Below are 27,647 nucleotides of genomic sequence, written 5' to 3'. Positions count from 1 at the left end.
GGTATACAGAAATATTAATTTTTAAGGCTGAATTTCACCCTAATTTATCTGTCCTTCAAACTACATTCATGAGCATATTTCTCTCCATTTATATCAAGGCAGAAAGTAACAGACAAATTTATCCACATCCTTCAGCAGGCAACATGGGATGTTTACGGAAAGAGACTAGAGAGAATTCTCAGCATCTTTTCCAATTATCTTAAGCTTGGAATATAAATTGACCTAAGTAAACACTTAATTCCTAGAGGAGCCAGGCAATGAGCCAGATCTTTATTTTATATCATCCATTAATAGCTCATTGTTAGTAGCATATAGGCTTCTTGAATTTCTCTGTTTAAAGCTTTAACTTCAACCTCAAAAACATATGGTTTGTTTTGAATTTAGTTTGGGTTTGGGTTTTTGTTCTTGCTTGTTTTCAGTCTGACACTGATGTCCATTTATTTATGAGATCAGGTGTGTCTCTGTCTTCTAACTGTGTTGGTGGAACGTGAGAAGGAACAGGCTTAATGTTACCCAGAAGATAAGTAAGTGTCCCATAAGGAATAACAGAATAGGAATTAACCTGTGCTCTTAGCATCAAAAATAAAATGTAACAATGCCATCTTTACAAATTTCATAACAGTGAATTGTGGATTTATAAAGTATTCCATCCTGAGCAATCAGGAGGCAATTTTTTGCTATTTTGTTGTTTCCTTTTGTGTTATGCACCACGTGTATACAAACTTTTGTGTTTGTGCACACATTTGGAGAAAAGAGGTCCATGTCAGTTTCTTCCTTTATCTCCCTCCACTTTGTTTTTGAGACAAAGTCCCTCATTGAACTTGAAGCTCACCCACCAGTTTAGCTGGACTGGCTAGTTAGCAATCCTCCAAGGTCCTCCTGAGTCAGTTACCTCAGTTCTGGGATTAGAGGTACACACCAGGCTTTGTAAGTGGTTGTCTGAGACCCGAACTTAGGTGTTCATTCTTATGTGACAAGCACTATACCATCTGGGCCATGCCCCATCCCTACAACTGTATTTTCACCATGGTTATTATGATCAAATAAAATCTCTCCCTGACAGCATGCTGTGAGAGAATTGTGAAAATGTCATTAAGGGATCTCTAGAAATTTATTTCATTTCTATGGGGGAAGAAGTTTCATATTTCATCTTTTGAAATAAATTGGTTCCCTTAATTTGCTTTTCAGTCGGTAGTGACAGATTATTATGAAGTTGATCACACCTACCTTGGGCTGACTTTCAATTATAACATTGCAAGGGACACAGACAGGCTTTTTCCCCCTCTCCCAAGGCAATTTAAGAAGACAAACCCTTGGAAAAGAGTTCACTCATTTTATAGAGAAATGACAACACCTTTTCATTTAAATTACAGCAATCTGTATGTTTTTAAATCTTTAATAAACACTTAAAGCAATGTCTCAGAATGCTATGATAATATAACATAGACAAAGAGTACATGATCCTGAATGAAAGAGAGCTTCACCCTGACGGTGAACAGCTAGCAAGTGAATGAAATTGTAATAAAATTCAAAAAGAAATTATGACTCAGAGGAATGCTTATTATTCTGTTCTAGGTTATTGATATTCAAGGCTTTAGATTTACTTTCTTTTTTTTTTTTTTTTTTTTTTTTGGTTTTTAGAGATTTACTTTCTTGATATGAATCTAGCCCAAATGTTACAGGGAAATTTTACAGTCTGGAGGAAAAGGATTGTAGGTTATAATTTTAAAGCTTCTGCCTACCCACTACCACATTGCTCTTCTTACTTATTAAATGTATTTATTGACCTTTCTTTAATCAGTATGTTTTAGGCAGTGGGAAAAACCTAAGACCCCCAACCAGGAGGAAATCCACTAAATAAACGCTGGGGAATACCAGGGCAGATGCAAAGAACACGCTTTGTTGGCTTTACATCTTCACATTCTGCTCAGACTCCCATGGGGAGGCTGTAGGCTTAAAGGCAACTCCCAGAAGCCTACCAGTGACTTTCGCCAACCCCCGCTCTCCCGTTCCTGGCCTCACATAGTCCAAGACTAAAGGGAAACTCTGCATTCTCATCCACACTTCTTCCGTTGGGAATATGCCCAGGAGAGGTATAGCTGAGTCATATTATGGCTCTATTTTTAGCCTTTTGAAAACTTATTTTGAAAAACACATTGTCAATGTCAGCTCAACAGCACACAATAAAAGCAAGAACAGTGAGATTCTGTGCAAAAACAAGTCTGCTAATCGCCATCATTCCTTGGAAGAAAGCCAGGGCAGATGAACATGTGGTCATTGTTTACAAGCTATGGACAGGCCAATTATTCTACAGTCCGGCTTCCCAAGAGACTCTTAATCATATTCCCATAGTGAATCCCTATGGGAGAGTGAAAAGGCAAAACCTGGCTGCAAACTCACATGACCACAGGAGTGCTTTCACTTCTTCCCAATGCTCCCTAGCATTGACTCAAGTAGAGGCAGGAAAATCAGGATCAAGCTATCCTAGGCTTAGAGTATTTGAAACTAGCCAGGCCTATATGAGATGTGAAGGGGTGTCTAGAGAGGGAAGGGGAGGGGGGAGGAAAGTGGCATGAAGGGGAAAGGAGCAGAGAGGGAATAGGAGAGAAAGAACTATATGTCCCCAGAGGCTAGAAAGTCTTAGACCCATTTGATTTGGTATCTGATAAGAAAGAACCTGTTCCATGTTCATATGAAGTATGGGTGCCAGACAAGTACTCAGAATACAGAGTAATCAAAATCTTGGGGGCAAATGAGTCCATGACTGCATGGGGTTTTCAGGGAAGAGAGTGTTCTGGCATTTTTAGCATATTGCATGTGTGGGAAGAAGCAGTAGGATATGATGCTGTGGCAATTTCAAGGAGTCTAATTAGGTATGAAGGAAGAAAGAGAAATTTGCTGCAGAAATAATGTGGGTTTTTTCCCTTCAATTTTTCAAGTTACATCTTTAAATCTAAATAGGAGAACTTAGTTGTCTTTATTTATTTATTTATTTATTTCAAAGAAAAGGTTTTCCACTGCTGGGATCATTACTTTTCTATGCTTTCTGCTGCTGCTCTGACTTCAGAGAAACTTTTAGGTCACATGGTTTATAAAATAGCAAGATTAGCTTTTCATGGAGGTGAGAGAGTCCAAGATCATGTCACAGAAAAACTCTGCCTAGTGAGGGTTCAGTTTCTGATAGCTGGTGCCCTTTCTGTCTGCACATGGTAGAAATGAATGGCAAATGAAAATCATTGTACCTATTACCTCCCTAGAAACTTCAGCTCTTGGTTTCATAATATTCTTTATATCAGTACTGAGCATTGCTATTTCAGTGATGAGATACCTTGGGTCACAAATATTCACACTGTAGCCCTTGTAAATTTCCCTGAACCACAAAGTGCCCAAATAGTTGGTTAGACACTTTTCTGGATGTTTATTTGAAGATGTTTTAGGATGAGTCAGGCACTTAATGTGAGTAAAATCAACACCCTTTTTGTGTGGATGAGCCACATCTACTCAGTTTGAGCCTCAAGAACTCAAAGATTCATCTTCTACCAAGTGGAGGATAATTCCTCGAGCCTACTTGCTCTTTTTTTTTCTGTTTTTTACATAGCTATTTATTATTCACATGATTGGTCTGAGGTAAGTCATTTTGTTCCTCATTATTGCTCAAATAATTAACCTCAAATTCTTTTTTTTTATTTTTTATTGAAAAAATTTCTGCCTCCTCCCGCCTCCCATTTCCCTCCCCCACCTCCCACTCCTCTCCCCCTTCCCTCACTCCTCTCCCCCCTACTCCTCTCCCCCCCACAGCTCTCCCCCTTGCCCCACTTTTCTCCCCCTCCCCCCACTACATTCCCCCTCCCTCTCAAATCTGAAGAGCAGTCCGGATTCCCTGTCCTGTGGGAAGTCCAAGTGTAGTTGTGCCCTCAACTTTATGGTCCTTAGCGCACTTTCAGACATCATAAGTTTCCATCTTGCTGACTCAACAGAAAGGTCCTAGAATTTGCTGGACTCCCAAATCATAATTGACATTTCCTAATAAGAACCCTCAACTTCTTTCACTCGATTGATCTTTATACCCACATCATATCTACACCCATTTCTCTGTCTAGAGCTAGCCCAAAGACTTGCTTATCTGTAGAGTTCTCATACAAATGCCTAGAACCATCTTGCTTACCTATTACCTAGGCAGTGTTTATTTGCTTTAATATACTTCTAAACAATGTAAACTCGCTCTCTCCCTCACCATATCTGTATCCCCTCCCCCTCTTCCCTCTCTCCTCTCTCTCTCGCTCTTTCTCTCTCTCTCTCTCTCTCTCTCTCTCTCTCTCTCTCACACACACACACACACATACACACACACACACACACACACACAATGTGGAATTCCCTTCTGTATGCTGTGAATACCATTGGCTAATAAAGAAACTGTCTTGAGCCTGTGATAGGGTAGAATAGAGCTAGGTGGGGAAAACTAAACTAAATGTTGGGAGAAAGGAGGTGGAGTCAAGGAGAAGCCATTTAGCCCCACCAAGAAAGATACAGGAATTTACCTGGTAAGCCACAGCCTTGTGGTGATACACAGATTACTAGAAATGGATAAAATTAAGATGTAAGAGTTAGCCAAAAAGAATTTAGAGCTAATGGGTCAAGCAGTGATTTAATCAATACAGTTTCTGTGTGGTTGTTTTGATGTTGAGCAGCCAGAAACGAACAAGCAACCTCATACAACAGATTGGCACTCCAACGTGTGCTAACTAAATCCACATAAACCTGAAAGGGCTTGGAAAGGAATCCTAGACACTAAAAACAAAGTTTAGCCACATATTTTTTCCTGATGGGGTCTGCTTGCTGGTGGCATGCTGCATCTCTTTCAAGAGAGGTATCCTGAATCCGCAGTAGTAGCAAAAGAAAAAAGAACCTCACAGTTTCAAATGGCAGCACAAACCACTCTGGCTCTTTCAGGAGACTGAGCACTTGAATGACGTTTGTGGGCTCAAGTGCTTGTGTTCCCACTCAGGGTTGGGAGGAAAGTAGCTGAGACCATGCCCATGGCTCAGCACTCCCTACCTGGACAGGCAAGAGAATCAGGTCTACTAGGCGTGCACAAGCAGGAGAACATGATGGATTCTTGCCACCATACACAGAGATATTTCCAGGCCACGCAGTGCACTGCATGGCAGATTTAGCTATTACTCACCTTAAAAGGGTTTATGTGTTGCACACTCCTTCTCAGAGTTAAAATGGTGAGTATAGCTCCTACCTGGCGGTCCCAGAGCTGGCAGTAATGATACCTTTGACATTTTGAAAAGCAAAAAGAGGTGGATTCAGTATCCAGAACTGCTGCAACCAAGCTGCTTACCATTTTAAAAGCTCTCTAGGACAGAAAAGGATTACAGATATACAATAGGACATATTCAGACATAAAAAAAAACCCAAACTAGGCACAATGTGTTTAAAAAAATATAGACTTGGGAGAGAGAAGAAAAAGAGCATAGAGATTCATAGAAGGAAGTAAATGGTTTAGAAAAAATAAAACAAAGTCTTTAAAAAGAGAGAGTATAGAAAGTCATAGATTAAATGAGTAAAGATAATAAAATAAATATTAAAAAGTAATAAAATAAAAAATAAGCTACAAGAAGATGAAATATACACAAGTCTGGATTATTATATTATTGTGTTTTCTTTGAATTTTTTGACTGTGAAGGAGCTAAGTAACCAACATATATACTTTAAAGGTATCTTTACAAAACACATCTATGGATATGTTGTTTTGTAAAAGAGGCTCTTTTTTTGTTTCCGCGGAGGATGAGAACCTGTGAATTGCTTCCAGACTAATGTGGTTTTATAGACCGAGGCCCCCTGAAAGGTCACTGTGAACACCCCCAAAATTATTTCACCCAATAAACAACAGGAAGTAGTTTGGAGATAACTACACCCAAATTCCCTAAATTGTTGTTTATAAATGTTTGTTTACATTTAAAGGGGGATATGCTCTTGAGATTTGCACTGGTGTGGATCTTGGTTTATTGATACAAATTTAAGGTCAACTTTGCTATACTGTGTATATGTATTTCTGATCTTGATTAAAGTATTGCCTTTGTCCAGCTGATTTAAAAATATAATATATAATTAGGAAACAGATTAATAGTCATCTACAATAATTAAGCATGTAGTCATGAGAGTTAGGTTTTCTAGATATACAGAGTTTTATTTCAGATGGTTAGGGATTCTTAAAATCTTTCAAAGACCTTTAGAAAATGGCATTTATGATGTCTAAGAACTTAGGATTTTTCATGACTTTGAGACACATCTGCTTCTGGCAGCACTAAGCTACTTCAAGAGCAAGATGGGCACCAAGGAGGTTCCTTATGCCATCGGTTAGCCATTTGGACAAGAAACTGTTCTTTCCTTGATTTATTGATATTATGCTGTGTGAGCTGGACATGCAGGACCCACAGAGAGATGACTGCTGAACTTGGCTAAAGGTTAAATTGTACTTTGGGGTTCCTGCTTCATGAAAGAGTCTACCACATATTGTGGAGGATGCAGAACAAAGTGACTGAAAGCTGCCAATATAGATGAAACTGTCTGAAATTTCCTGCTTCGTGAAAAAGTCTGCTGGATACTATGGGCCTGTGGGCTTAAGATTGAGTGTCCCAATGATAAAAAAAAAAAAAAGAACTTTGGGTGACTGTCCAGGCAGTGAGATGTCTCTGTAAATTCTAAAGTTTTGGAAGTTGGTTACAATGTACTTCCTATTTACTTAGGTAATATTATCTCCTGAAGTCTTTGATGGAGATGAAGAATTGATAGTTGCAGTTTTCCTTAGTTATGATAAAAGATAAAGTAGATATAAATATTGTAACTATAATTCTTGTTTGATACCCATTTTGTTATATGTAAGTTTACTATGTTAAAGTTAAAACCTTCCTTTTTATTTAAAAAGAAAAGGGGAAGTGATTTGGGATTCCCCTCTGTATGCTGTGAATACCATTGGTTAATAAAGAAACTATCTTGAGCCCATGATAGAATGGAGCTAGGTGGGAAGAACAAAACTAAATGTTGGGGAAAAGGAGGTAGAGTCAGGGAGAAACCATGTAACCCCATTGAGACAGGTGCCACAATTTTACTGGGTAAGCCATAGCCTCATTGCGATACACAGATTAAGAGAAATGGGTTAAATTAAGATGTAAGAGTTAGCCGATAAGAAGTTAGAGCTAATGGGCCAAGCAGTGATTTAATTGTCATTTCAGTGCTGAGCAGCCAGAAAATAATAAGTGGCCTCATATAACACACACACACACACACACACACACACACACAGAGAGAGAGAGAGAGAGAGAGAGAGAGAGAGAGAGAGAGAAAGAGAGAGACAGAGATACAGAGAGACAGAGATAGAGACAATCAGGGAGAAAATTTCTCAGGATTTTGAGTCTGTTGATTTCAATACAAATCATTGGTTCATTCCAATTTTGATCACTTGTATATTAAGAGGTTAAAGACTTCACTTCAACAGTGATGATTGATTCTTCTATAGAGTAGAAACAGTGAGGTTCAAATCAGGTGAAAAATACAAAATACATGTCACATGAAAGTGCCTAAAATATCAGTGTGTTCTCCTACGTGTAGTAAGAACAAGGATATGTATCCCTTTTCTCTCCTCTCCTCTTCTTTCATTTAGCCTTCTTACATCTTTTCCTCCCATGCCAAAAAATTCATAACAATTGGAATGAAATCCATTTTGTAAACCTTTGGCTTTCAGTTGCATTCCCAATACACATGAGATCCAGTCCCTCTTTGGTTTACAGTCGTTGAAAGAATTTTAAATCAATTGATATTGTCAGTGGCCAGGAATATTTATATACCATGTGCTTAGGTGTCAACCAACAAATAGCTAGCTGTACCTTTCAATGTATATTTTTATTGGTTTATTTTATGTGTTTTTGGACTGAGCAACTTAAATGATAAAATCTAAGAAGATATGTAAGACAGAGTGTGCTGTCTCTCACTCCAGCCCCTCTCTCCCACCCTACCCACTCTCTCCCCCTCCCACACACATGCACACACACACACACACACACACACACACACTCATAAACATTAATAGCCACCCACAAACATGCTTTATGAGCCTTCCTGAGAACCCTTCTTCAGAACTTTTGCAAAGTCACCTGGTTAATTTCTAAATTAATCTTTCTGTAAATAAAACTTCTGTAAACTGCTCAGTGGCTGACCCCAAGTGAGCCTCTGGCAGGATATTGTGGACTTGTTATATACCAAAGGATGTGCCTTCCTTTGCTCATAGGTTCACTGTGTACTTTACCCTGCACTCAGTGAACCCTGCTCTGTGCGTGTGTGTCAGTATATCCCCTTTCCTTCAGGGTAAACAAAAGCTATAAAGAGGCTTTGAATAGCTTAAATTCCAGGGTCACAGAATTGTGCAAGCTAAGAGAAGCTAAGCTCACCTAGAATTAGCCTCTAAAATATTGGTTTCCCAGGATCTCTTTCTCTTGTGAGGTGGCTATACCTGCTCAGAAGTTATTGGTAAAACCAACCTGTCTCCAGTACCTCTGAGTGTGACTTTCTTGAAAACAATCACTGTAGATGTGACGTTAGGATAGTGTCAATTGTATCCTTAATCCAATACTGCTCGTTCTATGTAAGAAGGACCACACAACAGGTGAAATGTACACACTGAAGGTCATTCAGAAGTATTAACAGTTCTCCATCACAGGACTGATTAGCTACTGAAGAAATAAGTTGCTTGGAGCCAAGAACCCTTTTGGTTTGTGTCTTCTCTGTATATTTTTTGTCCTTTCATTTTTCACTAATCTAGCAACTAGAGACCCTGGAAGGTAGCATGTTCATACACTTCCCTGACTCCAGAATCATGAAATACATCAACTTCTTTCTGTATAAATGGTCATTTTTCTGGTATTCCTTATAACATAAAATTAGAAATATTTATATCATAGCCCAGATGGTTTTGTATTCACTATCCAACTCAGACAGGCCTCAAACTCACAGCAATTGTCCTGTTTCAGGCCCCCAACTGTCTAGATTGCAGTGGTGCACCATCACATCTGGCTTTATATTTTACACTTTCATGATTTTCTTTCAGGATCTATGAGAAACCCAGAAATTATAACAGCTTACAACCAAGCTTCTCACTCTATATGTTATCAAAGCCCCAAAACACATCAATGGAAGCCAGCACACATCAGTAGTGTGCAGCACACATCTTCAGAGCCCAGCACACACCATCAAAATCCCGCGCATCGCTTCAATGCCCAGCACACATCTTCAGCACCCAACACACATTGGCAGAGGTCAGAACACATTTTCAGGTCCCTGAACACACCAACAGAGGACAGTACCCATAAGAACTGCTGTCTACAACATCGCATGTTCAATATAGCTTTGTGGGTGGCAATGTAATTTGATTTTTTGAAACTACAAAGAGTTTTCAAGTTCACAAATGGTAAACATTTTAGACAAGGACATCTAGGCTTGAGGACAAAGAGTTACTCATGGTCATGGATTTGGAGATGTCATAGCACAAAGTTCTTCTCCTACAATGAGGTCTTGGCTTACACATGCAAAGGTCTCTTCCCTTTTCCGTTTGTTGTGACTACTTGCCTCATTACTCAAGATTCAACTATTAGTTACTTTTCTCATTGACATGAGAAAATATTTTACAAGAAGACATTTTAAAAGGAATGTTTTGTTCTGACTCATATTTTTGTGGATGTATTCCAGTTGTGGAAAAGGCATGGCAGTAGGAGGTTGGCTGGTCACATAAGACCTACAGTCAGGGAAAAGAAAGCAATGAACTCCTGTACTAGAGCTGCATTTTGGCTTTTATTCAGTCAGGAATTGTAGTCTACATAATGATCACCTATGATCAGAGTGGATCACTTAACCTCACTTAACCTAATCTAGATAACGCCTTGTAGACATACCCAGAGACTTATCTATTTGGTGATTCTAGAACCCTTTAAGGTTTTGCCATCATTTACCAATATTTACCCATCACACTTGGCAAGAAGATTTCACCAACATGGACTCCCCACAGTGCTTTGCTCATTAATGATGCCTCATAATACCTGACCCTCAATTGAAACATTGTTTCTCATGGCCAATGAGTTACATTAAACCATGATTACTTTGAGGACGGGAAACCAGGTATGACCGTATAACTGAGAAAAGGGAGGAGACAATATTTCCTGCAAAGAGGAAATATGACAATGGTATCTATAGATATCACAATGGTATCTATAGAAGTCTGAGCTGGAAAAAGCTTTGGGTTAAATGCCATCCGTGCCTCCTCTATCCATTCTCGAGCTTGGCCATCACTAAGTGCCTTTTACCAATATATAACAACTGATACAGTTTCATTTTCCTTACCCCCACTATGTTCACTCTGGGACACTTCTAAAAAATATTCTCATGCTTGAATCAGATCTCTTTATCAAACCCCATCAAAGATTAGTAGCTTTAGGATATGAGTAGCTTTATTGGTAGTGATGATAACCCAAGTTCAATGACATCAGCTGTCAGTCAAACCAAACCCTATCTTTCAGGATCAGGAAGAGAGCCCAGCCAGAATTTAAAGACCAGAATAGGAAAGGGTAAGGGAGAACGACAATTTAGACCCACCCCAGACTGTGTGTAGAGATGTTCCCTGTTGAAACATCAATAATAAAAACACAAAGTAACATGAGACAAAGGATCCAGGAAAGGTCAAGTTGTCATTAAACTTATGGTCTTTCTAAAGATCTTGAAGAGGCAATGCTGGGTTGTTTTATCAGCCATCTAAATAGCTCTTGGAAGATTCTAGAAGCACTGGAGTGCAGTAAGGACTTTGTGTTAGCTTCTAGAGTTCATTCTAACAGTAAATTAATAGCAACAATGAAAATATAACGAAAGCAGAAGCTTCCCGCCCTGAAACATCACACTTTAACACTTGTCTTAAAGATTATACCACAGGCCGGGCGGTGGTGGCGGTGGTGGCGCACGCCTTTAATCCCAGCACTCGGGAGGCAGAGGCAGGCGGATCTCTGTGAGTTCGAGGCCAGCCTGGTCTACAAGAGCTAGTTCCAGGACAGGAACCAAAAGCTACGGAGAAACCCTGTCTCGAAAAATAAAAAAAAAAAAAAAAAAAAGATTATACCACAGCCTAGATGCCATCATATCTTAACTCATTAGTTTATTTGTTTAGTAACAAGACAAAAACAACAGTAAACAATTCATATAAAGTTCATCATTTATTTTAACTAACTTATTTTTTGAGAAACATTCTGCAATTTCTGCCCCTTCCTATTGGTATTTTAAATACAACCCACAGGCTGTTATAAATATAGGCCTTCTTTTCTAAATTGAGGCAGTATGAATTCAATAAAGTTCAAGATTTCACTTCACATCTGCTTTGCAACTTTTTTCTCACAGGCTTTTGATTGTGGCTCAAAGGGAAATGTCCTTTTCTCCTTTACATTTTATTTCCACTTCTTTTTCTCTATCTACAACTTATGACATTCCTAAGTTTTAGCATGAAGAGACAGAGCTAAGAAAATGGTGTTGTAGATTTCATGTGTCCCTGAAAAGTCATATGTTGGATGTTTGATCCTTTCCATGGTGGTTTGGAGATGTTGGACCTAACTGGAGGAGTGAAAATCATGGAAGTACGACCTTCATGAATGAATTCACATCATTACCACCTCAAGGAGTTTCTTATAAAAAGCTGAGTTCAGTCTCATCCCGTTATCTCTCCCTGTCTTAGCTTTGGATTTCCTAACAAACAGTGACGCTGTATAAATATCACTACCAGGTGCCATTCCCTTGAGCTTAGGCTTGCGAACATCCAGATATGTGAAATATATTTTTTCTTGACTGTACATTGCTCTGTGATGCATTCTGTTAGCAGCACTGAAGGAACAAGAGACAAATAACTCCCACAAATTGTCCTGTGATCACCACAGGCATGCCCCTATCCCCACAAACATGCACACAAAATAAATAAAATCTAATTTCCCATATTTCTAGTAATGTGTATCAGTAGCTAATATGGGACTGGGAGCAAGACTCAAGGGATATACTGCTAGCTTTGAGGACATGGGGACCTGAGACTCCCAGGACCACAGAAAGCCAGAAGCTTTTGTGCATGTGATGGCAGAACAGAGATCCTGCAACACAAGTGGGATGATTCCTGTAAGCTCAGGCAAGCAGCCCTGGAACACATAGGGATGAACAATGGGAGACCCTGTTTCACACATGGAAAAAGTAAGGACAGATAGCCTCTGACCTCCATACCTGAACCTTCATTCACCCACCCACCCACAGCCCCCCCCCCACAAACACACACAAATAAGAATATATGTTCTCTGACCATACATGTAGAAAATGACAGAAGATATTTTATCCCATAGAAACCAAGATTATATTCTAGCCACAGATTAAGTACAATGTCCTGAATGAACTATCATATCAGAATATATTCATGGATATAAAACAAACAAGCCCTCCAAAAAAGAAAAGATGTGTTTATCTGTTCAGATTTAACTAAATGAAATGTCAGTTTTAACACGAATGGTATATAAATTCAATTCAGGATTAATGAGTGCTTTCAACCAAGTATCGTACTGCGGATTTTTACCTGAAGAAATGACTGATTCAAAGTAGACAAGAGATTGTTGATGGGGACTATTAAAAGGAGAGGAATTGATTTAGCAGGAAGTGGAATGTTTCTAACTTTACTCAGGTCACATCTCTGATTATGTCAGGATAGATGTAGAACTCACACAGGGAAGGTAGATAATTGAAAGTTAAACCACAGCATTGATGAGACCATAATGCAGCAAAGGTGTTATTCTTATGTCAAGTGGAAAATGTAGCAAAAATAGCATGCTGCCATTCCATATGAAAATAACATGGCATTTTAGGTTTTAGTGTTTAAAAACAAATTCAATAAATGCAATTAGCAAAAATACAATATCTTAAAAATCTAAATAGACATATCGCAAAATTCAGTGTACAAAAGGCCAACAGATACATGAAAAATATTCACTATTATCAAGACCTGGGCAAGAACATATGAAAACCACATTGAGATGTCTGTCACCTAACCCCAGTGAGGACTGTAGTCAGGAAGATAAAGTAGGTACTGGGTTAGGTATAGAAAAAGAGGGAGCCTTATGCACTGTTGGCAGTAATGTAAATTAGTATAGCTTTGGTGCCCTGGAACATGAAACATCCTTAAGAATCTAAAAATGGATCTCACTTTACATTCAACAGTTTCAGAACTGGGCCTAAACCCAAAGGTAATGAAATAACCATGTCAGAAAGCTAGGTGCACGTTGATATGATTGAAGCACTAGGAGTAGCTAGGATCAGTGCCAACTTTTTTTTTTAATTGAGAAAAGGAAAAAAAGTTTCTGCCTCCTCCCAGCCTCCCATTTCCCTCCCTCTCCTCCCACCCTTGTCTCCCTCCCCCCACTCTTCTCCCCCTCCCTCTCCAGTCCAAAGAGCAGTCAGGGTTCCCTGCCCTGTGGAAAGTCCAAGGTCCTCCCCCCTCCGTCCATGTCTAGGAAGGTGAACATCCAAACTGGCTAGGCTCCCACAAAGCCAAAACATGAAGTAGGATCAAAACCCCGTGCCATTGTCCTTGGCTTCTCATCAGCCCTCATTGTTCGCCATGTTCAGAGAGTCCGGTTTTATCCCATGCTTTTTCAGTCCCAGTCCAGCTGGCCTTGGTGAGCTCCCAATAGATCAGCCCCACTGTTTCAGTGGGTGGGTGCACCCCTCGTGGTCCTGACTTCCTTGCTCATGTTCTCCCTCCTTCTGCTCCTCATTGGGACCTTGGGAGCTCAGTCCAGTGCTCCAGTGTGGGTCTCTGTCTCTATCTCCATCCATCACCAGATAAAGGTTCTATGGTGATATGCAAGATATTCGTCAGTATTGCTATAGGATAGGGTCATTTCAGGATCAGTGCCAACTTTAATGCCTATCAACCAAAAATGGGTAAAGGAAATGTGCTATGTGTATGCAGCCATACAAAGAGAGCAATTTTGTCATTTGTGACAGCTGGCATGACACTGGAAGAGGCTATGCTTAGAGAAATGGTTAGCATAGAAAGGTAAGTACAACATGATCCTAGCACTCATACCTAGAAAACAAGGTGTTGGTGTAAAGAATATGGCTGGGTAAACAAGAGCTATATAATGTCATGCGTTGACTTACCAGTGTGGATGGGGGATTTTCACAGGTTCTACACCTAAATGAAGAACGACAGGCAATAACTGGAAGCTGAGAGACAGAAATCAGTTTTTTGTAGGGTTGAGCTGACTGCTAGGCTATCATACCCTAGTAGTCAGCCTAAACACATGTGCATATGCAATACATTAGATGAACGTGTCATTCATATACACGTTTATCACACAGAGACACACACAGAGAGGTGTGTGTTTTAAACAATAATAATAGAAAAACATGTCATAAAGTTAACAGGAGGGGAGAGATACAAAAAAAATGGAAAGAGGAGTGAAAGTATTTAAATTCAGTATTGTGTGTAACTCTTAAAAACTAAACAAGTCAAGATTTAAAATGAAGGTGAGATCAGAAAGGTAGCCAGCAGAAATGGGGGAGAGGGTAGAAGAGGAAGGGGCTATCAATAAATTCAACAACATTACTTGAGAGAAAGACTATCTTCAGGCATTTACACTGCACAAAGGTAAGCAGAAATCATTTTATATCTGACAATAATTAATCTTACTCACTATAAACAAATGATAAAGGCTTAAGATGGTGGGCGTTTTAATTTCTGAAAGTTGAGCTCCATTATGAAAGAGACTCAACATCTCACTTCCTCAACTAATAAATATGTGCAAATACATATATCAATCAAGATTGAAAACACAGCTTAAAGTTTTTGCAATACTGGCACTGTATACTTCATCTTAAAAAAAGAATTATTCTTCTGAAGAAGGAACTCCAATGATTGAGAAGAAATTGAAAAAGTGAAGACACATATTCTTTTTTTTACTTCATAAAACCTGGAAGTATTTTAATGATGTATCTTGATTTTAAGGGCCAAGACTCAACAGACAATGTTTATAGAAACATAACACAGAAGATTGATATATAAAATATACAAAGAGAATTTACAAACCTAGAGTACAGATGTTACCATGGTAAAATGGATAAAAGATGAAAGGAAGTAAGGAATTATTGGGATGAATTCAGAGATAGTTAAAGTCCATTAGCTCGGCACTGTTAGAATATTTAAATCATGCCAACATTAACACAGAAAACTTGAGAATTGTAATCATTAAAGTAAGATGTAGAAATTTTGGTATCTGTGGTCCTATCACTTGGGGAAACAAGAAAAGATCATTTTATAAGCTCCTATGAGTGTGAAAACTGAGATATTCTATTATATAAATTATATATTTATTATGACTTTTTTCCCCACAAGTAACATGTAACAAGTGGGCAATCCATTTCACCAAAGTGATTCGGACTTGGTTACATTGTCTATCAATTTTGTCTGACCCACATTTAATACATATATTTCCTTAATAAAATAAACAAATAAATAAAGTAGCAAGTACAAGCTTTTATTAGACACTGTGCTCTTTCTCGTAGTCTCAGAGCAATGAAGTCTCTAGTGGTCTCTTTCCCAAGAGTTGCCATTGTCTTGTTTCTGTTTCACGTGATTCCAAATGTACACCATAACTGAGGAGTTACACTGAGATATAGAAACTTGGGAAATATTTTGAGGCCTATGTTCAAGCTATGGTTCATGGAGTTCTGGCACCATAGGGAATGTTGGCACTTTTGCAATTACTTTATTTTTCATTTTTGTATCTGTTGACAGCTTTATTTATGTATACAATTAATTCTAGTTATTTTAACCCTGTGTCCTTCTCTTATCGCCCTCCCTCTCCATTGAAACCCTCTTTCATGTGAATGTTATTCTGTATATAATCTGGTATTTTGAAAATCATTTTGAATACCACTCATGTGCTCTCCATAGCAATTTAATACTTCAGGGATCTTCAGAATGTCAGGGTGAAGTGTTAATGATAAGATTTATTAGAAGCTTCCTTAAACTTTTGATCTTAGCAAAATATTGTTTTCTTCTGATTTGCATATCTGAGCCAGGAATGGCAAGAAGGGCCTATTTTTAAGGGAAAAGCACTTGAATGTTAGACTTGCTATTCTCTTCCACAGGCTTCTGTCAGACCCTAGATGGCCAAGATACACTGTGGTCTTAGTGCTACTGCGAGCTTTAAAGTGGAGCCCACAAAACATGGTGACCACCGCTCCCGAACCCTCCTCATGCTTAGAAACACCGTGAAAAAACTGTGAGATCACTGTCTAGGCACAATTTCATTCACAGTTTAGCCATGGTTCATTTCTCTACATATCATGATGCATGTCTCAGACATTGCAGGAAATGCCTCTATCTAACAGAAAGTACACACACAATGACATTCCCTGATGCATGTAAGAAGATAAACATACATGATAGCAGGTGGTATTAGGGCCTATGTCACATATCCACAGCCCAAATGTCAGCACCACAGCTTCTACTACACATCAGATGCCAACCCCTATCTCATGCCCCTCCAGCCAGCATATCTCACGAGTGGATGGATAGAGAGAGCTAGTGTCTTGCTCACTTGCTGTTCTCTGCTTTGGTATGTATCCAAACTACATTCAAGACAGCAATACGTTCTGCTAGAAGCCAGCATTGCTCAGCATGGTAGTTGTCCTGTGACTTAACTCCGACCAATGAAAAGTTAAGTGGGGAGAGCTCAGGGCAAGTTTATTTTAAATGGCATGGAAAGGAACATTTTGTTCTTTTCTGTCTTTTTTTTTTTTTTTTACTTTTTCCCTTCAGCATCTGGAAATGGGGATGCAACAGCTGGAGTGTCATTTAGCTTGGTCTCAGGGGGTCTAAGAGGCAACCTCGAACACAGAGACACTCCTCTAACAAACGAAAATGCACAAAATAGACAAAACAGCACTCACACATTGATGCTGTCCTGGGATTCCCACTCGATTTTCCCCACTAAATCCGTCAGGTAAGAGATAAGAAGAGAGGATCTCTGACAATGTCAATTTTTTTTGGTTCTGGTGGTGGTGTAGCATGCTGCTAACAGAACCCAGCAATGACTCTCCTGAACCAAGGTCTGAGAGTCTGAATGAGAAATGTCTTCCATAGGCTTGATGTGCTCAAGTATCTGGTCTGTAGGGGAAAATACTACCTAGCTAAGCTTCCAGAACATAAAGGAAAAAAGACAAAGAGGTTGCTTGATTCTAGAATGTTTCAATACATAAAATCTGTCACTGATGTTATACAGGGGACAAGAGATATCCCAAGCCAGAAGTTGAACTTGACAGTGCCTTCCGTGAGGTACCAGTCGTGGACATAGGAAGTATGTGAGCATGAGGGCATCCCAGTGAAATCATTCTAGAATTTTATCTGGGGTTTCAGAAGATTGCAAAGGCCAGGCAATATCTGGCAATTCTGGGGTCACTGGAAACAGGGTCCATTTTATAAAACTGTGGAAATGAACCCTGTGTTCCAAAGGAAGCTGTGTAGTGAAGAAACACTTTAGAGGATAGAAGAAAATCTTTGTATATAATAGTTCAAGAATAAATCTTATTTTAATAAAATAGAATTGAAGTAAATCCTTGCCATGTATTTATTCAACAAAGAAAGAATAACCCTACTATTTAAAGAATTTTTAAAAAACAGTGAATTAATAATCTAAGTAGACAAATGAAATGAACAGACACTTTCAGATGAAAATATATAAATGAACAGCAAGAACCTTTACAAATATCAACATCTTTATCCATCAGGTAAATGTAAATCAATTCATTAAGGGCAAAAGTTTATAAATTGTTGTTAGGGATTACGTTGGTTCAGAAAATGAAAGGTTGTAGGTTCTCCTCTGTTGTAATACGGAGCAGAGCAGCAGGCTACGTTCCTGGCAGCTGGCTGCCTGCATGGCTTATGCCCCGAAATAATTACATGGAAACTGTATTCTTTTAAACATTGCCTGGCCCATTAGTTCCAGCCTCTTATTGGCTAGTTCTTGCATATTGATCTAACCCATTTTTAATAACCTATGTAGCCCATGAGGTGGCTTACCAGGGAAGATCTTAACCTGTGTCTGTCTGGAGTGGGAGAATCATGGCAACTCACTGATTCAGCTTCTTTCTCCCAGCATTCTGTTCTGTTTACTCCGGCTACCTAAGGGCTGGCCTATCAAATGGGCCTAGGCAGTTTCTTTATTAATAAGAAATCCCTCCCACATCACTCCTCCAACAACCATGATTACACGAGTTCTCAGCGGTGGACTGGTTTTCTGGTATCTGACATGGTTTCCATCTTGTTGAGCAAATCTTAAGTTTAATAAGAGAGCTGTTGTCCACTGCCAAGTTATGCATGTCACTATTGTGCCCTTAGAGTTATTGTGCCATGCTAGGTGTTGATGGGGCTCACAGGAATCATAGCTAGGTGGGACTCTTGTTTGCCTCCTTCCTTTGGAATCACGCATGATGCCTTCAGGTGCCATGAAATCTGGTCCTTAGGAAGTGAGCTTTCAGGTCACTTCCAACTCAGAGGCCCATGGGCTGTGTTTCTGCAGTGCATAGTATCTTCAGCAATAGGGACTTACCTTCAACCTCTCAGGGGGTAACCAAGGGAAACAGCAATAGACTTTACATTTTGATGATTTCTTGAACAGTTCTGACTGATGGCTCCAAAGAGAGTGTCTCATGTCTGATATTAGAGTTTTTGTTAGGTAATCTTTTGCTCTTGGATGGAACACCATGATCCAAGATAAGAAAGATTCATTAAAACTATAGCAATCTATAAAAAATTGTACTTATACTCACAGATAAGTGTAGTCTTTACCTCTCATCAAGAAACCTTCTCTTTGCAACCGGGGACCACTACAGAAAATCACAACCAATCAAAATGCAGAGCTGTGAAGCCCTATCCCAATGGACACCTCTACAAAACACTGCTACATATAAACATTATAGAAGAAGGGGCAGAAAGATTGTAAGAGCCAGAGGAGGAGGGCCTTTGCTATAAGATTGTATCTCCTTGTATCATCAGAAAGTACACCTATAAAGTCTCACAAACAGGAGTGATGAAACATGAGCTGACAAAAGGTGATACCAACAAACGTGTTAAACCGAATGGGTAAAAGCCCACAAGACCTCAACCCTACCCAAATAACTATAGACAACTAAGGAAAGCTGGGAATGCAAGACGTGGTCTTACTCAAGAAAGAGCATGCCAATTGGTTGTCTAGTGCCAAATGGTCACTCTGAAAATATACATACAAGTAACATTATATAGATTAATTATATTTAGGAATATATGTGTACATGCTTATGTATACATGTATGCAATAACAAGAAAAGAGGACAAAAACTTGAAGGAGAGCAGGGAGGGATAGTATGGGAGAGGTTGAAGGGAGGAAAGGGAAGGGAGAAAAGTAATGATATTATAAACTCAAAAATTTAAAAAAGAAAAAAAGTTCATTAAGATCCCATCTCATCCTAACCAGAATTGTTATCATCAAGAAAGCACACAATAGTGGTGAGTATGTGCAAGAAAGGGTACCATCTGCATGACAGGATATAAAGCTGTTGCATTCCTATGGAAGTCAGTTTGGGAGTTTCTCAAATATTTAAAAACATAGCTACTTACACGATGATTCAACCATACTTTGTATGCGTGAGTTCACAAGAGAATCAGAATCAGTTAATTAAACATATAGCTACAGTCCCATGATTCTGTTCTATCCCATGTTGTACTGTTTGCAGTAGCCAAGTTATAGAATAAGTCTAAATATTTGTCCATCAATGGATAAATGAATAATAGAAAAACTATGCACATATATACACTTGGTGGTGTATACAACCATATTAAGGGATGCAGTTATATTGTTTGCATGGAAATGAATGGAACTGGACATCATTCTCCGAAGCAAACATAAAAGAAACCCATAAATATAACCATGACTCCTCTTATATGCAGGAATTATTGGGTTTTCAAAAGGACAATAAAATAAAAGGAGACACATTAGGGATATGGAAGGGAAGAAAGGTGAAAGGGGATAAGAACCATGAATGGTAGAAAGCGATTAAATTGTATACACGGATGTGTCATCAAGGAATGTAGTACCTGGAACTCCTATTATTCTCACTAATATGCATATATATGATTGGGCTGGTGGCAAACACCTGTGAAAGGAACATGCAAAAACAAAAACAAAAACAAAAACAAAAAACAGAGCTACCATGAGTTCAAGGCCACCCTGGACTATTTATGCTAAGTTTATATAGCCCAACTTGGCCTACGTAGTGAAACCTTTTCTCAAACACACACACACACACACACATGCACACACACACACACACACACACATGCACACAAAAAACACACACTGATTCTTCCCCCAAATTCATGGCAACTACCATTTTAAACTAAACGTGTGTACCATAAAGTAGACAGAAATGCTGGGAACTAATTAGACAGTTTGGGTTACAACATACTTTCAGGATCGGAGCCTTGATTGTCATTTGGAATTATTCCTGATGGCTTCTCCATTCATAGAGTCAACATCAGGTCTGAAGAGAAACAACGTATATTCATCATAGTGAATATTTTTCAATAATGAACTGCATATGTATTCTAATTTTCTCCCAAGTGGAATTGTGCTTACTGTATTGGCCAGAAAGGCTTCAAATAATCTAACTTGAGAACTCTGCTCACATATGTATCTTGTTTAGTGGCAACCTCTTCAGAAAATACAGCACATTTTGCCTAGAGTTTTAAAAGAATCCCAAAGAAGCATGTAACTTTAAGTTTTAGGGCAAAGATACCAAGAGAAATCTCATTTTGCTACAGAAAGTAATTGGGTTCCCTCCCTTAACACAGCCCAAGTCCCTCGCTCCCCACACGGCTCCATATGAACACCCAATGACCTTTCCATTTGCTCGGCCAACAGGGGAAACCAGAAAATGTTCCTTCCCACGTTAGTTCCCTGTGTGGATCACCAAGAATAGATCATGATTAATGAGACAGTCCCACACGTGGTCCCAGGGGTTCCTGGGGAGACTGTATTGTTTATTCACTCTCGACTGTATATTCCAGGATCAAAATAGCACTCCATTTAGATGTGTTCAAGACCTTGGCATATGGGGTTTCCATCTGCCTCCTTTCTTCTGAAATCTTACCATCGCAAAGCAAGCTTCAGCATTTCAGGCAGATCGCATTCAGAAAATATATGGTAGATGAATTGATATATAAATACTCGCCCTATGAGTATCTTTCTTATCAAGTTATATCTATCTATCTATCTATCTATCTATCTATCTATCTATCTATCATGTATTTATCAGTACCTGTCTTCTTCAACAACATCTATCATTCTATGTAAAATAGTATAGGTATATGTATATGCGTGCATATATAATGCCAAACTAAAGAAGCTGACAGAAGTATATATGTGTGTCTCTATGTACGTGTGTGTGTGTGTCTATCTGTGTGTGTATGTGTGTATGCCAAAGGCAATGACAATCATTTACTGCCAAACAATCTAACATGTTTTTAGTCAGGAAGATTGTAAAAAGGTAGAACAAAGCCCAAGGTCTTGGCCAGAATGTACTGGGAGGGGGAAGAGGGACACATTTATTTTCATCTCAGCACAATCTAGCAGTCACTTCTCTGTCTCCAAAGAGCAAATTCATGGTGACATGCTTCTCATGGCAGATACCGAGGGAGACAAAATTCTACAGCCCAGGAAACAATGGTGACATACTTTTCACGGCAGATTCCAAGAGAGGCAGCATTCCACAGCTCAGGAAACAATGGTTTTCATAATGAATTTTTTCTAACTACAACTTTGAGCAACACGAACAGTCATTTTTCTGCAAATAGCTAGAAAGGGCTAATTTAGAAAGTAGAAATTCCCAAGGCTACTGTTTCCTGCGAGTCAGAAAAGCTTCCGTGTTCTCCACTCATTTTCTTCAAGCCTCGCGTGAATACTGTCGCTTGTGTGATTTAGGAAAGGCTTGCTCTAGTAGAAGGTCTAGAGGATGAATGCTCCACAAACCTTCATTCTGAACAAACTCTACAAGAGAACTACCTTTTTAAAAGTATTTGATCCTTGAAAATTATAACTTCATCATTTCCAGCCTGCTCTCTCTGCTCCACTTTGTCAAATTCAAGGCAGACACAACCTTCTCAGTCTCTGTAACTTTGCTCATATCCACAGAATTTCAGGGCTGACCATTGGTATTAATGAACTGGAGGTGGGAGGCTCTTCCCTAAGGAAGACTTTTTCTCTCAGCATTTCTCAGTAGCCTGTAGTTTTTTGAATGGGGTTGAGGCCCTGTGATACTTTCCTCTCCCATGTTAGTATATTGTTTTGGTATTTAGTTCAAACTTGTTTAAGTAGCCATGTCATTGAGACTAAACTACCTGGGGTTACTGAGGTATTGGACCTTGGAGGAGAAGCTATGAGGAGAAGAGGGGCAGGATATTTGCTCTGAGATGGCATCTGCGGGGAATGTCAGGAAGCTACTCCCAGGAAGTCTCTCTTCTGTAATGACCACTGTGTCACGGAGCCTTAGGGAAAGTGATGCCTAAGCAGCAAAGCTGAGCTGTGCTGGCCTGGACTCCCTACTCCCCAGTTCACATTTGAGAAGGCAGACAGCAATTGAAGATGGGTCCTGTCTGTCTGTCTATCTATCATCTATTTATCTCTTCCCCTTCTTTTCTCCCCCTCCCCCTCCCTGTCTCTCGTCTCTCTTCTTGTCTCTCTCTGCCCCCTCTCCCTATGTGTCTCTTTCTGTCTTTATCTTTCTCCCCCTCCCTCAGTTTCTCTCCCTTTCCCCTCCCTCCTTTTCTTGCTCTCCTCTCCCCTTCTCCCCTCTCTCTCCATCTTCTCTCCCTCCCTCCATCCCCTTCTCTCCCCCTTCTCTCCTCTTTCTCTCTCCTGTCAATCTTCCTCTCCTTCCTCCCTCTCCCCTTCCCTTTCTTTCCTCTCTCTCCCCTTCCCTCTCTCTCCCTCACAAACATACACAGCTGCACTGCATGTCCATTCATATGTAACCTAGAAGATAGTCCCCACGAGGCTAAAACTCTAGTCTTGGGATTAAAGCTTTCAGAGTGGTAGAACAATTTTTACTTTATATATTTACCCCATCCTTGCTACTCTGTTGTAGTAACCTGACTACATTGAGTTGTGAGTTAACTATAGTCAACTACCCAAACCCGCCAAAGCATACAATGCAGGAGTCATCTAAGAAGTAAGCCTCTGTCAGGAGCTGAGCATCCTTTAACACTTGTGATCAGATGAGCATAACTGCACTTATATTTTCCCTAAAAAGGAAGTATTTACCATCCTGTAATTTTGTTTCTTTTCTTCCTTCCTTCCTTCATTTCTTTCCTTCCTTTCTTTCTTTTTGACTTGTTTCCATATTTTAAGTCTAATTTGCTATCTTCTTTTACATACAAAAACAGATATTAGCAATCTATGAGAAAATGAAAATTCTAAAAGAAATTTGGTGACTCAAAGTCACATAGTTATGAAATGTTGTACCCCCCAAAATAGAACAACAGTGGATTCCTGAAAGACACTAAACAAGAATGTAATTTTGTCCAAAGAGTTGAACACAAACTGTTACTTAAGAGAAGCTGACCTAGATTTCCCAACATTTCCCCCCTGAGGAAGAGTCCCCTGTAACCAACCGAGTCCTAATAAATCTGTACCATGTGTTGTATCAGCATGCTGCTTTATGATAAAAAGCAGAGCTCTCCACAATAACTCTAGCACATTGAAAAGTGCCCCAAATTCCATGTGCTCCCTAGAATGCAAGAGTGAGATGTTTCTTGCTTGGACCAGGAGATAAGATGTCACTCCAGGAAGACAGACCCTTAAACCAATATGACTTATGGATTTATATTGAGGGGAGGAATGACACAGAAGGGAGTGTCACACCATGGCAGAGGTGGAGCTCAGAGTGATATGTCTATGATTCAAAGGGCACTGATGATCTACAATGGCCATCCCACTGGAAGTAGATTCTTCCTTGGAGGAACCAGCTCGACAGGCATCGATCTTTCAGGCACAGCTTATATACTTTGAAAGAGTGTTTTATTTTGAGTTTTTATTGCTATGAAGACACACCATGACCATGGTAACTCTTGTAAAGAAAACATTTAATTGAGGGGGTTCTCCTATTTCATAGGTTCAGTCAATTAGCTTCATGGTGGGGAGCATGGTGGCATGTAGGCAGACATAGTGTTGGAACAAAGGCTCTTATATCTTGCAGGCAACAGGAAAGCAACTGACTCACTGGGCAATATCATGAAGCCCACCCCCACAGTGACACACTTCCTCAACAAGGCCATACCCACTCCAACAAAGCCACACCTCCTAATAGTGCCACTCCTTATGGGTTTATGGGGGTCAAGTCAATTACATTCAAACTACCACAAAGAGAATAAACATCTCATTTCAAGCTGCTCAGTTTGTGGTTCTATGATGTGGGAGTGTCATATAGCAATCTGTTGCTTTCATTGGTTAATTAATAAACAAACTGCTTGGCCTGAGAGGTTAAAACATAGGTGGGTGGAGTAAACAGAACAGAATGCTGGTGGGAAGAGGAAGTGAGGCAGATGCCATACTGGTCTTCTCCAGAGCAGACGTGATAAAGCTCCAGCCCAAGATGGACGTACACTAGAATTCTTTCCGGTAAGCCACCACTTCGTAGTGTTACACAGATTACTAAATATGAGTTAAGCAAGATATGAGAGTTAGCCAAGAAGAGGCTAGATATAATGGGCCAAGCAGTGTTTAAAAGAATAAAATTTGTGTGTTGTTATTTTGGGTCATAAGCTAGCCTGGTGGCCGGGAGCCGGGTGGCAGGAACACAGCCCACCGCTCCTTCTACAGTTCTAATTTGCCATACTCATTTTTACACAACTAAAACTACCCCAGTGATCTGAAGTCTTCCATCATACAAAATTTAGCACACAGTAAAAGAGAAATAAACTACCAGGCTGCAAAAAGCTATTGATAATTTTTATGTTATTCTTACAAAGCAAGAACCATACCTGCTGTATGATTCCAAATATGTGTCATACTCAAAAAGATCAACTCATCAGATATACACCCTATACTCACCTCCAACAGTGAGATAGGCAGGATTCCCTGCACCATCCAGAACCATAGAGATCCTGCATGTCAAATATACTCTATAAAGCTGCCTGAATCCAGTGCCCCTATCCAGTTAATCACAGAAGTTGTGGCTAATAAAGTGATGCTCTCTGAGTTACACACACATGTGTTGTACGTACAAGGATAACTTAATTTCTGTGGAACTCGGTGCTACAGTCTTTACCTCTCATTTTGTAGGAGACAGGGGAGGGGTGGAGGTGGGCTCATGGCAGTACCATATTTAGAATTGCAGAGTAGAAAGAAATGAGTGACATTTTTCTTTATTATAATCACGTGGCCAACACTGAACACTCTTGTTACTCATCTTCGTTGACTCTCACACCTGCCCCTCTTCATTCTTTCTGTCATATTTACTGATGTCCACATGCCTAAACACTTCATTAAGGAGTTGAGCAACATAGTTTTGTTTTTCTTGACTCTAGTAGCCTCCTGAAGAGCACAAAAATGATTTTCCTTGTTGTCTCCCAGCAGCGCCTTAGTTAAGCACAGAAAGTAGTGTCATAGCTAAATATATGAATGACAGAGGGTTTTTTGATCTATCAGTTCATCCATCATTCCAATTTTCTTCCTTAATCTGTTTATTTAAACTGATTGAATAGACACATAGAACCCCTTTTCTATAAAATTCTCTATTTGTGATTGTGCATCTGGTTTTTAGCTCTGAGTTGTCATTTTTACATGTTTTCTCATTTAATTTTTATAAACTGCTCTTTTCTCTTCTTTGGTTAATGATAAAATATTTAAAAGCTCAGATTGAAATCATAAAATTGTTCTCAAGAAAGAGTTTTGGACTCCCTGAAGGAGTTTATTATTTTCATTTCATAATTATAATAACAATCATGTTCATTGAGACAATCTTCCAATACCTTCAGACAATATTTTGCATAAACACATTTGTTGTTGTTAATGTACTATAGATTCCTGGGAAGCAAAAAGCTATTAATCTTGTACATTTGAGTATGTTTCCAGCTGGAGGAATTGGTTTCTGATACATTTAGATTGCAGCTAAGATTTCATTGACATTTAGCTGAATAATAAACTGAAATTTTCTTAGAATTATGAGGCACTGGGAAAATTGTTTAAAATAAGTAGAAGTTTCAATTCTAATAATATTTAAAGGAAGACTATATATATATATATATATATATATATATATATATATATATATATCAATTTGTGGAATAGCTAGAGGGGATCCCATCCTGAAGCCAGAAGATAGAGAATTAACTGTCAAATGGACTAGGATAGGACACACTAACATAAAGCCACACTCTGGGCTAGTCAGCCAGTCCTCTGGCCATTCTTGAGATGCATGCAGAAGGAAACAGGACTTTTTTCTTGTCACTTCCTATTTCCTTCTTACACTTCTTTTCCTTTTAGAAACATTTATCCTTGTCTTGTGGCAGAAACTTCAGAATCTCTTTTAGTTTTCTGATTCTGTTATGAAAGATGACATCTATAGTGAAGATGTTCAGGTCATTCATGAGTTTTCATAGCTTTTTTTGGCCAAGGACTAGAAAAACATGGTCCCAGTCACAAACAGCTGGACAGGACTCTTTGGGGGCGAGAACGATACCAAGGTGTGAGTACATGCTGTGTTTCATTTGAAATATTCACTCCAGGGGGGGGGGGGTCTACGTTCTGTTCCATACTGTGAGTCTTGGGATGCTCAGGATGAGTTCTAATGACCTCGGGGAAACAGCCAAGCCTTCCACGAACTCCTTTACAACAGGGACTGATGATAAACAAAAGAATGGCCACTCTACTTCTTCAAAATCTCTCTACATATAAGTTTTTACAGAAAGTCTGAATTCATGTCAAATGTTTTTAGTAATTTTACCTCTGCTTCTAAGGAACTCTGACCTTAAACAGACCATCTTTATTGTTACCTATTTTTCCACACTGGATGGGAAAGCAGGACTTGGGCAGAGCTTGTCTCCACAGATTCAACTGTACACCACTCCCTTGACCCCTTTCTCTGTATCCTGATACTTGTGTTATGGTCCTATAGAATTATACTATTCTGAACTTAGAAAATGACTCCTGCCCTCTTGGTTGCTTGCATCCTATTCCATAAGCAGGATAGCAGACCTCTTTCAGAGGAAGACTGCAAGAACCATGCCACCCTGTGCAGTTAGGAAGGGACACCAACTCTGATGAAGAATGTTTTGAGGACTCATACTGCTATACAGGACTAAACGAGACAGATTTCTGCTCAATATCTCCAGTGCATATGACCTTCACCTTGGTAAGTCAGAGTCTTGGCCACAGAATGTCCATAAAAGAATCCCACATGAGCTTTTCATGTAGAACATGTATGTGTTCTACAGGGCAAAGATTACCTCATCCTTACATGTGTCAGTTAGGTCCCGGAACTGA

The sequence above is a fragment of the Microtus oregoni genome, unplaced genomic scaffold, assembly GCF_018167655.1.
Source record: "Microtus oregoni isolate MIOR12 unplaced genomic scaffold, Mior012 000058F_ref0000040, whole genome shotgun sequence".
Lineage (NCBI taxonomy): Eukaryota > Metazoa > Chordata > Mammalia > Rodentia > Cricetidae > Microtus > Microtus oregoni.
The sequence above is the reverse complement of the archived record's forward strand: the minus strand, read 5'-3'. Positions refer to the sequence as shown.